Source organism: Nicotiana tabacum, chromosome 11 (genome assembly GCF_000715075.1).
Source record: "Nicotiana tabacum cultivar K326 chromosome 11, ASM71507v2, whole genome shotgun sequence".
In the NCBI taxonomy this organism is placed as follows: domain Eukaryota; kingdom Viridiplantae; phylum Streptophyta; class Magnoliopsida; order Solanales; family Solanaceae; genus Nicotiana; species Nicotiana tabacum.
In genome coordinates, this window is record NC_134090.1 from 128,714,660 (window position 1) to 128,727,311 (window position 12,652).

The following is a 12,652-nucleotide window of genomic DNA, read 5'->3' on the forward strand; positions in this document are numbered from 1 at the left end:
AAGTGCCTAACACCTTCTCCCGGGTTAACAGAATTCCTTACTTAGAATTTCTGGTTCGTAGACTTTTAAAATAAAGTCAAATTTTCTCGATTTGGGATTTAAAAATAAATAGGTGACTTGGGACACCAAAAATAAATTATCCCAAGTGGCGACTCTGAAGAAATTATATAAAATAATTCCATTTTGAATAATGTCACTTTAATTGGAAAAACTCCCTTATATACCCCTTTTGGGTGTTAAAAAGGAGCTGTGACAGCTCTGACGACTTTGCTGGGGATTCAAAACCCAGAACTTTGGTTCAGGGTTCAAGAATTCGAGCTTAGAATAACTGTTATAGTTGACTTGTTTTTATTTGATTTTTACATGTTGAGCTTAATATGCTAATTACCGCTTTTTACCGCTTTGATATTGTTTGGACTGTATATAAATTGCTACGAAACCCTCTTTTCTTTGAGTCTTCTAAATCATCTGGGAAGTGTACACTTCGTGTAACTTCTTTTCTGTTAAAGTCATATCCCAACTTTAGAACGAGGTTTGGACAAGCTACAAAGCCGGTGAAGCTTCTGTATTCCCGGTATGCTGCCCCCCACCCCGACTCGAGCTATCCGCTCGGGTAAGCCAGGTCTAGAACAATACACCTAGGTTTTAAACTTAGTATAACAAAGCCTCATGCCAGATCCCTAGTAGGAACGCTTGTTTGCATCACGTGCATTTGTCTTTGAAGACTCAACACATGGGTTGGGTCTGTCTAGGACAGGTGTACCCGAAATGAAAAGACCATCCTGATGCATTCTACTTGCTACTTGTGCATTTATTTTCTTCGGATTACATGTTGACCGGCTTAATGAATTCTGGTTGTCCTTTTGTATCATTTTGTTCCTAGTTCTTCTTTCGCTAGTTCTAATGACATGACATGCATGCGGAAATTTGACCAGATCTTAGAATCTGATTTAATCTGGAATTGAATAACAAAAAAAACACTTTTGAGGATGAATAAAGAGTTGAAGTACTTTGGAACTAAGGTCGAGTAAAATTCACCTTCAAATCATTGTGAAGATCGGGCTTGAAGATGTTTAATCAATTGAAGTTTGTTGGAAAGTTTGACATTAAGGGATTGAAAGTGCCTTGTGACCACGACACACCAAGAAGACAGACATGTTCGTCAATGCTGTGCTGGCGAAAAGATACTATGTTTGATGTTCTCGAGGTTGGGAGGCCCTTTTTCTGTTGCCTAAATACTTTATACCCTTTGTCACCCTTTTGAACCTGTGTTATTTTCTTTGACCACCCTCTTTTGGAATCAAGTTTAGAGTCGAGAAAAAAAATGAAAAAAGAAAAAAAATGAAAAAAGAAAAGAAAAGTCCATGCCCCATGAGTACAAACTGGGAAGCTTTTAGAAAGTTCAAGTGAAAAAAAGAAGAAAAGAATTATCAAAGGTCCATGCCCTAAAAAAATAGAAGCTGGGGCAACTTGTTTTGAAAACAAAAGAAACAAAAAAGATAGAAAGAAAAATGAAAAAAATAGTTAGGTCACATGTTTGAACTACGTTCGACCTAATTCCTTAAAAAAAAGGGATACATAGTCAGTCTCACGGTTCGGTCCAACCAAATAAGAATTAAAAAAATCTAAAAATCCCCGGTATCCAAAACTAGGGCATGAGTTTGTTTTAGTTTTTCAAAGAGTCAGTTCCAAGAGTTGTAAGTGTACAACCCTTCATTTGAGTCTACTTTGAGCCTTCATACCGACCTTTTTTTCCAATCATATCCAAAAACCTTCCAAATAAAGACCTCCTGATATGCCTTTAAGAATGCTAGGATAAGCATGAGATGATCAACGGTTGTCACGCGACATAAAATACTGTCAAGTTGCTCACAAAAAAAAAATAAAAAAATGAGAGAGTCTTATTAGTGAAAACCCTCATGGGCACAGTAAGACGACGGTAAGTAGAGATGAATAAATGAGAGAGGCTTGTTGGTAAAAATCCCTCGAAGCACCACTAGTCGAAAGTTAGTCGTGAAGTTGATGCAAAGGATCGACACGAACAAGCCCGACTTCAAAGCTCATAAGAATGGCAAAAGGGAAGATTTGATTATTTTGATAGATCAGGCCGTTGAGTCCAAAATGCATGTCATGACCATTAAGGCTAGTTATTGAAAAAAAAAATGAAAAGAAAAAAAAGGAAAAAAAAACTCGTCCTTCTGTTCTTCCGACAAGGGCATTTCTTGTTAATACTTGTTTCTTTGCATCATTCTGTCCTTCACTCTGAGTCAGTCCTTGTCAAAACAAGCAAGAAAAGATTTCAAAATCTGCTACCAACTTTTCAGTTACATAAAGTAAATTTGGCCAACACACTCAGTTGTTATTGTCAACATGCCTTGAAGATTCATGTAAAGGCTCCCCCAAAAAAGACTCTTGTCAGCTTACTTTGCACAAGAAAGATAACTGGTGATTCTCTCTGACAGACAAATTGCTCAAAAAGCAGGAAGTCATTCAAGATATCAGAAAATGTCACCTAAGCAAAGATCTCCAGTTGGGATAAGGCTGTTTGAGCTGCAAATACAAACGGTACTAGGTGTGAAACAATCAGAGTTGGTGTAGAACAAAAGTCTCTTGAGACTGACTCAGGCTGATCGAGCAAAGGCCAAGCTGCTCAAGACTCAAGGCCACAAACTGACCATCACTTTAAAAATTGGCAAAATTTTCTTTGTTTGAAACAGGAACAAAGCAGTGCAAGGAAAGAGGTTCCAAAAAAAAAGAAAAAGAAAGAAGGGAAAAGAAAAGAAAAAAAAAAGAAAGAGAAAAATAGAAAGAAAAAAAAAGCAAAATAAAAAGAAGACAGAGAAAAGAAGAGAAGAGCCGACGAAGGGAAGTTTCTCAAATTTTTGTCTTTATTTGTCTTGTTAATATGCATAAAATCATGCCATTGCTCTTTACATTTCCTCCTAGGGTAATATGTCCTAGTTTGATGGATTTTACTTCCAATAAAAATCTTAGTCTGATAAATCTTTCTCCTAAGATAGAAAACCTAGTCTGATGAATCTTTCTCCTAGGATAAACATCTTAGTTTGATGAATCTTTCTCCTAAGATACCAAAAAAGAAAAGAGACCTAGTTTGATGAACTTTCTCCTAGGATCAAAATCTTAGTCTGATGAATCTTTCTCCTAAGATAGAAGACCTAGTCTGATGAACTTTCTCCTAGGATAGAAATCTTAGTCCGATGAATCTTTCTCCTAAGATACCAAAAAAAAAAGAGAAAAAAAGACCTAGTCTGATGAACTTTTCTCCTAGGATCGAAATCTTAGTCTGATGAATTTTTCTCCTAAGATACCAAAAAAAAGACCTAGTTTGATGAATTTTCTCCTAGGATCAAAATCTTAATCTGATGAATTTTTCTCCTAAGATAGAAGACATAGTCTGATGAACTTTCTCCTAGGATCACAATCTTAGTCTGATGAATTTTTCTCCTAAGATAGAAAACCTAGTCTAATGAATTTTCTCCTAGGATAAACGTTTTAGTCGGATGAATCTTTCTCCTAAGATACCCCAAAAAAGAGAGAAAAAGGACCTACTCTGATGAATTTTCTCCTAGGATTAACGTCTTAGTCTGATGAATATTTCTCCTAAGATAGAAAACCTAGTCTGACGAATTTTCTCCTAGGATAATAATTTAAAAAAAGAAGGGGGAAGTCTGAATTTGAAAAGGAGGGGTCAATTTTTAGTTATCAATATCTAGTTTTCTTGAAATCAGGGGCCCCGCCTGGAGAATAGGGTCAGTCTTTACTTTAGTCAAGCTTAGTTTATAGTTTTCCTAATTTATTCTTTAGTTTACTCTCATCATTGCATCAATATTACAAGTGGTTTACAATTTTGCTAACAACTCACAAATCTTCCTCGTGCAAACTGGGGCAGAAAAAATTTCTTTTGTTTTGTCTGTTTTGTTGTAATCAGGCGCCCACCTGGAGAACAAGGGAAGACAACTCGAGTTTCAAGGGAAAGCAGTTTCGAAGGAAGACAACTCGAGTTTCAAGGGAAAACAGTTTCGAAGGAAGACAGTTCAAGTTTCAAGGGAAAATGGTTCAAGGTGCGAGGGAAAACAGTGTCAAGTAACAAGAGAAGACGGTTCAAGTTCAGCAATCAGGCGCCCGCCTGGAAAATTAGAGAATTCAACTCAGAATGCAATACAAGTCAGCAACAAAAGAAGCTCGCGTCAAGAATGCGAGTCAGCAGTCCGAGATGATCAACAGAAGTTAGTCACCTCGACGGCACCTCGACCGACTCTCCACCTCGGTATACTCCATCATCTCACTCACCTCTGAACTACACGTGGCCTGATTCCTTTATAGCCAAGGATATGTAGGCAGCTCAGATACTAGGGCTCGGTCACATTCTCCTTTCCCTTAGTTTGGTCTCCTTAAATAAGGGTCGGGTCAAAAAACCTATCTAGTCGTTCTTTATCTGAAAACTCTTCGCGTTTCCAGTCAAATAGAGACAGCTGTAGACATGTGATTTTTGATCCTCCCCAAGATTTTCCATATCTTAGCATGTAAATATTTAGTTTAGGCCTAATATAGCTATTTCAACTAATTTTTACTTTTTTACTTTATTTATTACAAGAAAATAAAAATTACAAAAAAATAGTTTCATTAATGTGTTGTAGTCATTTTTAATCTTGAAAAATACAAAAAAAATAGTTTTGTTTTAACGGTCAGTCTTATTTTATTTAAGTAGGATTAATTAATAAATATGGTCGTATTTTAGTCCCGTTCGCAGAGAAGGAATAAAACTTGGGTTCGAGCAACCCATTTTTAGGCCTAATTTTGAACCTAACCCATAATTCCCAAGCCCATAATTCCTACGCCCATACCCCTAACCTAATCCCTACCCCTCTACCCTCTGCAATAGTACCTAACACCCTAGACCTAGGGACCTAAACGCGAGAAAAAACAAAAAACGACAGCACCATTTTAAAAGGTGAAGAACGGCCATTTTCGAAAGGGAGGAGATCGAAGACAATCTTTGATTCAATTCCTAATTCCTAAGTGAAAAACGAAAATAAGGAGATTGAATAGAGATGAATGAGTAAAAAAAGAAACAGAGAAATAGACGAAAATACAAAAATGGCTGCCACTTGAAATCTAACGAAAAGCTTCAGCACTTTTCTCGATTTCTCATTCTCTTCACCCTCGAATTCACACTCGTATTCTCTCACAGTTCCAGCGCATTCCCAGTTACAACTGCAGCGTTCCAATCCACAAATTTGCGTCCAGAATTGAAAACAATGTGAAACTGGGTCGGGTCCAGATTCGACCGAGGGCTGGGTTCTTCGAGGTCTCTTTTGAATCTTGTTTGTTTTGAGATTTTCCTGCTGTAAAACTCAAAAATTCAGATTTGATACAAAGGTTCGTTCCTTTTATTTTTAAGTTTCAGTAATGCTTATTGCCATGATTCAATCGTATTTCTTTAAATCGTATATTCCTTGTTGGCTTTGTTGGGTATGAATTTATTTATAATACTATGTGTTCAATTGTTCTTGAGGATTTGTTGTTGGTTTAATTTCCATTATCAGTTAGCTTGAATGTTTAGCGTTTTGATTTAGATATTTTTTTTGTATTTTAGTTTTTTGTGGATTTAAAATCATATGTAGTGGTAGGAAGGTGACGGAGTTGTCTCATTTTGTTTGAGACAAAGCAAGGGAAAAATGAGCATATTTGCTAATTGGGGATAAAAATAGCATTTGGGGCCTAATTATAATAATAATGAGTAAGCCTTTAACATTAGATAATGGAGATTGAGCTTTAAGAATTAATGCAGTCACTACATCTTTTGGCAGTGAATTGCAAGGGCTTTGGACCCAACTAGCTATGTGTTAGTAAATTAAGCACAATGTGGGTTGCAATCTTGATTTATACAACTTTAAATTCTTAGTACTACTGGAGTACTATATTTTTTCCACAACGATTTCATAATTCTTGACCTCACAATAATCTCAAATTAGCTTTAGGAAAATAGTTAATGAACAGCGTAGTTTGCTTTAGGCTCGATTTAGACTAGTATTGTGATTGTGTATACGTTCGCGTAACATAATTGCAAATTTAACTCTAAAAAAGACTCGAGGGATGTGTTCGCGCAACCTCGACCAAACTTTCTTAATAAATAAATAAAGCGTTATTAATTGTGGACACGTTCGCGTGACATGATTTTTGACGCGCCAAACAAATGGGTATACGTACGCGTGACCCATTTCAAGATAATTTTCTTAAGTTAAAAGCGGTGAAAGGTAAATGCACATAGATTCTAAAATTAGTAATTAGACAATTTAATAAGCTAAGTATGATCAAAGTGACCGTGCTAAAACCACGGAACTAGGGAATAACTAACACCTTCTCCCGGGTTAATAAAATTCCTTACCCGGATTTCTGGTTTGTGGACTGTAATACAGAGTCATTCTTTCCTCGATTCGGGATTTGAACCGGTGACTTGGGACACCATAAAATTATCCCAAGTGGCGACTCTGATTTTTTAAATAATTAATCCTGTTTCGATTGTCACTTAAATTGGAAAAAACTCCCTTTATACCATCTCGGGGTGTAAAAAGGAGGTGTGACAAATGCGATCATATAAAAAAGACCAAGAAACCACACAAGCCAACACCCGACCGGGCTCCGAAATATCCAACCTCACAAACCGATTGGCCAAGGTCTGAACATCAACTGCAAGAGGTCTCTCCCCAATTGGGATATATGCCAAACTCCCCATACTCACTGCCTTTCGGCTCAAAGCATCGGCCACCATATTGGCCTTTCCCGGATGGTACAATATAGTGATATCATAATCCTTAAGCAACTCCAACCATCTCCGCTGCCTCAAATTAAGATCTTTTTTCTTGAACAAATGCTGAAGACTGCGATGATTGGTGAACACCTCACAAGACACGTCATACAAGTAATGCCTCCAAATCTTCAATGCATGAGCTATGACAGCCAACTCCAAATCATGAACGGGGTAGTTCTTCTCATGAGGCTTCAACTGACGAGAAGCATAAGCAATAACTCTACCCTCCTGCATCAATACACAACCAATCCCAACTCTCGAAGCATCACAATATACGGTATATGAACCTGAAGCTGATGGCAAAACCAATACTGGAGCTGTGGTCAAAGCTGTCTTGAAATTCTGGAAGCTCTCCTCACACTCGTCCGACCATACAACTGAAACACCCTTCTGAGTTAACTTGGTCAAGGGCGACGCGATGGATGAGAATCCCTAAACAAACCGGTGATAATAGCCTGCCAAACCAAGAAAGCTACGAATCTTTGTGGCTGAGGACAGTCTAGGCCAACTCTGAACCGCCTTTATCTTCTTCGGATCAACCTGAATACCCTCGCTGGACACCACGTGCCCCAAGAAAGCCACTGAACTGAGCCAAAACTCTCACTTGGAGAACTTTGCATAAAGCTTCTCCTCCCTCAATCTCTGCAACACAACTCTCAAATGCTTCGCGTGCTCCTCTTGACTATGCGAGTACACCGGAATATCATCAATGAAGACGATCATAAATGAATCAAGATAAGGCCGGAACACGCTGTTCATCAAATGCATGAACGTTGCTGGGGCATTGGTCAGCCCAAAAGACATCACCAAGAACTCGTAATGACCATACCTGGTCCTGAAGGTTGTCTTAAGAATGTTCGAACCCCTGATCTTCAATTGGTGATAACCCGAATGGAGATCAATCTTGGAGAACACTCTCGCTCCCTGAAGCTGGTTGAATAAATCATCAATGCGAGGCAAAGGATACTTGTTCTTAATTGTTACCTTGTTCAATTGCCTATAATCAATGCACATTCTCATTGTGCCATCCTTCTTCTTCACAAACAGAACTGGCTCACCCCAGGGTGACACACTGGGCCAAATGAACCCTTTATCAAGGAGTTCCTGAAGCTGTTCTTTCAATTCCTTCAACTCCGCTGGTGCCATACGATACGGTAGAATAGAAATGGGCTGAGTGCCCGGCACCAGATCAATACCAAAATCAATATCTCTGTCCGGTGGCATGCCCGACATGTCTGCAGGAAACACATCGGGAAAATCCCTCACAACTGGAACAGAATCAATATTGGGAGTCTCAGTTCCGACATCCCTCACAAATGCTAGATATGAAAGGAAACCCTTCCCAACCATACACTGGGCCTTCAAGAAAGATATCACTCTACTAGGGACATAATCAGTCACACCACGCCACTCGATCCGCGATACACCCGGTATAGCCAAAGTGATTGTCTTAGCATGACAGTCCAGAATAGCACGACACGAAGATAACTAGTCCATACCCAAAATGACATCAAAATCCACCATGCTCAATAGCAATAGATCCACTCAGGTCTCCAGACCCCCAATAGTCACCACACATGACCGGTACACACGGTCTACAACAACAGTATCGCCCATCATGGTAGATACATGAATAGGTAAAGCAAGAAACTCCTGGGGTGTACCCAAATAATGAGCAAAATACGAGGACACATAAGAAAAGGTGGAACCGGGATCAAATAATACAGAGGCATCTCTGTGGTAGACTGAAACAATATCTGTAATGACAGCATCTGAAGCAATAACATCTGGTCTGCCTGGGATAGCATAGAAACGAGCCTAGCCACCGCCTGATCGACCTCCCCCTCTGGGGCGACCCTTGGCTGCCTAACCTCCACCCCTAGCTAGCTGGGTGGGCAGTGAAGTAGCTGGAGCGGAAGTCGAGGGTTGACCTCTCTGCTGAGACGAATTAGCAACCCGACGAGGACACTGCCTCCACATGTGGCCCATCTCGCCACACTCATAACAACTTCCAGGTGCTGGAAAAGGGGATTGAAGGGAACCCCTCGCACCGGAGTGACTAGCAGAGCACTCGGCATAGAAGAGCCATGAGCTGATGGGGCACGAGATGAACTCTAAGCTGGGAGGGCGCTGATTGATGACTGGCCCTGCTGAGATCCATGATAACCATGACTTGAAGATGCCCCACAATGACCTGGGTGGGCTGACTGAGCAGGCCTAAAAGAACGTCCTCTACTATGCTAAAACTGACCCCTCGAAGGAGCACCACTATAACTGCCCGATCCTTGAGGCCTCTTGGCCTCCCTCTCCTCTCGCTCCTGACGGCGAACCGTCTCAATCTCACGGGCGATATCAACCACCTCCTCGAACGTAGCACCCATCACTCTCTCTGGTCATAAGACGGAGATGATGAGTAAGGCCATCAACAAATCTCCTGATCCTCTCACGATCTGTCAGAACCATCCAGACGGCATGACGAGCCAACTCAGAAAACCTCGACTCATACTGTGACACAGTCATATCCCCTTATCGCAACCACTCAAACTGCCTGTGCAGCTCCTCTCTGCTGGACTGCGGCATATACTTCTCCAGGAAGAGAACGAAGAACTCCTACCAAGTGAGGGGCGCTGCTCCCACAGGCCTACGCCTCTCATACGTCTCCCACCAAGTGAAGGTAGCCCCAGCAAACTGAAAGGTAGTAAATGCCACACTACTAGACTCAAGAATCCCTGCGGTATGGAGTATTCGCTGGCACTTATCCAAGAAACCCTGGGCATCCTCGCCCTCTGCTCCGCTGAATGTCGGAGGCTGGAGTCTACCAAACCTCTCAAGACGACGATGCTCATCATCCGGCATAACTGACACAACAAACTCCTGAGCTAGTGCAACCGGCTAGGCTGGAGGTGCCCCCGGCGTCTGAAGTCCCTGCACTACCTGCTTAGGTGTGTGAGCAGCGGGGGTCTGATTGCCTCCCCCGGCCTGTGAAGTAGCTGCTGGTGTAATGGCTGAAACTGCCTCAACCAGGCCTGTGCAAACTGATAAGATCTATGTTAAGACCTCCTGAAGTCCCGGAATCACGATGGGCATAGCTGGTGCCTGAACTGGTGCTGTTGGAGCATCCATAGGTGGAGCCTGATCCTGAGCTAGGGCAGGTGGTGGATCTACAGGTGCTGCCCTCACTGCTCTGCCTCTGCCACGACCAAGACCGCGTCCACGACCTCTGGTGGCCTCAGCTGGTGGCACTGATGGTTGTCCACCTCGTTCGGTAGCTCGCGTCCTCACCATCTGTGAGAAAATGGAATAATAGAAGTTTAGTACTCGGACCAACAAGTTCACACGACAAGAATTTCAAGAATATGATGTTTTTCCTAAAGGTTCTGCAGCCTCTCGAGGATAAATACAGACGTCTCTGTACCGATCCGCGAGACTCTACTAAACCTGCTCATGACTCGTGAGACCTATGTAACCTAGACTCTGATACCAACTTGTCACGATCCTAACCCCGAACCCGGTCGTGATGGCGCCTCTCGTGAAGACAAGGCCAGCCAGTCTAACACAATTCGTCCTTTTAAGTAGTTAAATAGCATAAGAATAGTTCAAACATGATTTAATAGCACAATTAGCGGAAATAGAGATAACAAGGCGGAATTCCAACTCGACACAGCCCTAACCGGGGTGTCACAAGTCACGAGCAACTAAGGATCCTAATACGAGTCTACTAAACACAATATCTGGTACAACTGTTTGAAGAACATAGAAATAATAAGATAAGGGAGACACGGGGGCTGCGGACGCCAACAACTACCTCGTAGTCTCCGAAACACTGCCTGGACTGGAAGGATCAACACTTAGGAGCGGGACCTGCTATGCCTGAATCTGCACACACAGTGCAGGGAGTAATGTGAGTACTCCGACCTAGTGAGTAATAAATATAAATAATGACTAAAAGTAAGAAAACACATAAAACATAAGGCATTCTATAACGAAGCAGTAAAATCACTTAAAATCAGTAAATCAGTGAAGAATCAAGTAAAATCCCTTTTTCAGCAGGTAAAACAAGTAATTAACAGGTAAATAACAAGTAAAAGTTCGCCCCTCAGGCACAGTATCAACCAAAACCGCCCGTCGGGCAACATCTCAGAACAGTACCAGCCCTTCAGGCTCAAATCTCAGAACAATACCAGCCCCTCGGGCTCAATCTCACATCACAATGGGTACCCGCGCTCACTGGGGGTGTACAGACTCCGGGAGGGGCCCCTTACGGCCCAAAAGCAATATCAAACCATCTCGTGGCATCAAATCTAGGCCCTCGGCCTCATAACAGTCAAGTCACCTCGTGGCGTATATATGTATCTCAAGCCCTCGGCCTCATATCAGTCAAGCCACCTCGTGGCGTATATATGTATCTCAGGCCATCAGCCTCATATCAGTCAAGCCACCTCGTGGCGTATATATGTATCTCAGGCCCTCGGCCTCATATCAGTATCAGTTTATCCTCACATCTGGCCCTCGGCTGCACTTAGTCCGAAACCCCTCGGGCATTAGTAAAACAGTAGTTCTCAGCCCAAAACATCATTTAAAATATCATTCAAGTCTCGAAACTGAGTAAAAATGGCTGAGTATTAAAATAGTGGAAAACAGCATGACTGAGTTCAAGTAATAAGTCAAAACAGTAAGGAAATAGTGATAAAAATTTATGAAGGGTTCAAATAGTTGGCACAAAGCCCAAATATGACAATCAACCCAAAACATGATGATAGCAAATAAGTTTCAGTCAAATACGCGGTAAAATCATCAATCAGGACGGACAAAGTCACAATCCCCAATAGTGCACGATCCCACGCTCGTCATCAAGCGCGTGTCTCACCTTGATATAGCACTAAGATATGCAATCCGAGGATTCAAACCCTCAGAGCATCATTTACAATCATTAGTCACCTCGAACCGGCTAACTCTCTAGCTCGCGATGCCTTTGCCCCTCGAATCGGCCTCCACGCACGTCGAATCTATCCAAAATCAGAACGAATACGTCACAATATGCTAAGGGAACAGAGCCCAAGTGAAAACAATCGAAAAATACCAAAAATCCCGAAATTAGCAAAACCCGAGCCCCGGACCCACTTCTCGAAACTCAAAAAATTTCACATCATTAGATTCCTTATCACCCCACGAGTTCCTACATATAAGAAGTTCTCAAATCCGACCTAATGGTCCTTCAAATCCCAAATCAAAAGTCCAAAATCCCAAGCCCTAGTTCTCCCATTTTTAGCTTAAGTTCCATGATTTTCTAGGTAGATTTCACAATAGAGTCGAGTTTTAGGTCCGAAATTCTTACCTCCAAACGTTTCCCCCTTGAATCCCTCTTTAATCTCCTTCAAAAAGCTCTCAAAATGCTCAACTATGGAGGAAATGAGTCCCAAAATCGCGGATGAAATGACTTAAAACATTCTGCCCAGTCATCGCATCTGCGGCTCAAGAACTGCTTCTGCGGTACCGCATTTGCGGTCTTCGATCCGCTTCTGCGGAATTCATTAAACCAACCACAACCGTATCTGCAAACTCCCTCCGCATCTGCGATTCCGCAGATGCGATCTCAATAGCCGCTTCTACGGTCCAACTCACCTGACCCCTTTCCGCTTCTGCGCCCAACTCGCCGCTTATGCGGCACCACACCTGCGGTCCCCAAACTGCAGGTGCGAAAACACCAAAAGCAACAAAAATCTGCAATCTCTCAAGTCTCAAAATTTTCCGTTAGCCATCCGAAATTACCCCGAGGCCCCCGGGACCTCAACCAAAAGCACCAACATAAGTCAACACCTT

General features: G+C 41.9%; 1 long non-coding RNA gene across 2 annotated transcripts in view; it reads left to right on the plus strand.

Moving 5' to 3' along the window:
* The window catches only part of LOC142166368 (uncharacterized), a 43,182-nt gene that overhangs the window by 1,892 nt on the left and 28,638 nt on the right, over positions 1-12,652 (plus strand). For both annotated transcript variants that reach the window (XR_012696740.1, XR_012696739.1), the window contains exons 2-3: positions 2,463-4,288; positions 5,213-5,400. This is a non-coding gene — a long non-coding RNA (uncharacterized LOC142166368). The remainder of the gene's footprint in view (positions 1-2,462; positions 4,289-5,212; positions 5,401-12,652) is intronic.